The sequence below is a fragment of the Medicago truncatula genome, chromosome 5 (genome assembly GCF_003473485.1).
Source record: "Medicago truncatula cultivar Jemalong A17 chromosome 5, MtrunA17r5.0-ANR, whole genome shotgun sequence".
NCBI classification, from domain to species: domain Eukaryota; kingdom Viridiplantae; phylum Streptophyta; class Magnoliopsida; order Fabales; family Fabaceae; genus Medicago; species Medicago truncatula.
The window spans coordinates 25495918-25497816 of record NC_053046.1 but is presented as its reverse complement, the minus strand read 5'-3'; the positions used below and the strand labels follow the sequence as shown (position 1 = coordinate 25497816).

General features: G+C 33.0%; 1 non-coding gene across 1 annotated transcript; it reads right to left on the bottom strand.

The window, feature by feature from the left end:
* Positions 1–1305: 1305 nt before the first annotated feature.
* Positions 1306–1412, bottom strand: LOC112422266 (small nucleolar RNA R71). Its single transcript, XR_003012633.2, has one exon. It is a non-coding gene; the product is annotated as a small nucleolar RNA R71 (small nucleolar RNA).
* Between the last annotated feature and the right edge of the window lie 487 nt (positions 1413–1899).

Sequence of the window (1899 nt, the reverse complement as noted above, 5' to 3'; positions counted from 1 at the left end):
ACTCCCGAACTTAGAATCAAAGGGTTTTTTCCTCAATTTTGCCCTTCCCAAGAAAAAATAGAGAATATCAAAGATTGAAAGGTTCAAGCCTAATTAATGACTTGACACCCGAAAATCGCGATAACAAATAGGCTTGGTTGTTAGAGGAACCAAAATCTAATAGTAATCAAGTCAGCGAAATAGGCTTGGTTGCTAGAGGAACATAAGAGAAACTGTCTTGAGAAATTAGGTCTAGCATAAGGTTATAAGTTGAATAGTTTGGTTTGTGAAGGACTTGTCATTAGGATGAACCAATGATTCCAAGGCTTTTATCTTTTATTATTATTTCCTTTTAAATATATAAAAATACAACTTTCTACTTTCTATACTTTAATTCTAATCATTGTTAAAAGATAATTGAATTCATAACTGTCTGTCGGAACGATACTCTTATTTTACTGCTTCGGTAAGACCGTGCACTTGCGGTTTTATCTCATCAAGTTTTTGGCGCCGCTGCCGGGGAGTTACGGTAATTGGATTAACTTTTCAATAGTGGTTAGTCTAAAGAAAAAAAAAATATTTATAATAATAATATATATATATATATATATATCCTTTTTTTTACCTTTTTATTTTTTTTATATATATATATATATATTTAAAATATATTTTATTTCCTTTTCTTATCTTTTTATTTTATATATATATATATATATATATATATATATATATATTTGTAAAATATTTTATATATTTATCTCTCTCTCTCTCTATAAAAAAATAAAAAAAATAAAAAAAATAAAAATATATATATTTATATATAAAATCTCTCTCCCTCCCTTTCTCCTTATTTTATTTTATTTTATTTTATTATATTTTTATTTTGTTTTATTTTTTATTTTCTATCGTTAACCGCTTTGATTTCATGGATGACTCAAAGAAACACACAGTAATAACGATATGGCTGAGAAACGTGCTCTCAAAGAGTATGCAATCACATCTTCAGATGAGCCGTACGATGCTATTGTGTACCCAACGGTTGAGGATATTAAATTTGAAATAAAGCCTGCACTTATTTACCTGGTGCAGCAAAATCAATTTTTCGGATCACCCACTGAGGATCCGAATTTTCATGTTTCAACTTTTTTAAGACTCAGTGGAACTTTGAAGGCAAACCAAGAGGCCGTAAGGCTGCACCTCTTTCCTTTCTCTTTGAGGGATAGAGCTAGTGCTTGGTTTCATTCATTGCAAATTGGTTCTATCACTTCATGGAACCAAATGAGGAAGGCATTTCTTTCCCAATTCTTTCCCCATAGTAAAACTGCTCAATTGAGGAGTCAAATCACACAATTCACTCAAAAAGATGGTGAATCTCTTTACAATGCGTGGGAGCGTTTCAAAGAAATGCTTAGGCTTTGCCCCCATCATGGTTTTGAGAATTGGCTTCTTATCCACACTTTTTATAATGGTCTTTTGTTTTCCACAAAAATGAATGTTGATGCAGCTGCAGGTGGAGCTTTGATGAATAAAACTTACACAGGAGCCTATGATTTGATCGAGAATGTGGCATACAACCACTATCAGTGGACAAGTGAGAGAGTTATCACTGAAGGTAGTCCTCCACCCTCTAAAAAAGAGGAAGGTATGTGCCAGGTTTCTACCCTTGATCATCTATCTGCTAAGGTGGACACAATTCTTCAAAAATTTGATAAATTAACTGTAAGTGTCGTCACACCTGCTCTTGTCTCACCACCTTGTGAATTTTGTGGAATATTTGACCATACTGATGTTGAATGCCAACTAGGTAGTGTTGCTAAAAGCCCCGAGCAAAAATTTTATACCTTTGTACAACGAACAACACCACCCAATTGTGCAAACAACGAAAGAGTCCCTCAGAAATCCAGCTTGGAAATTTTACGA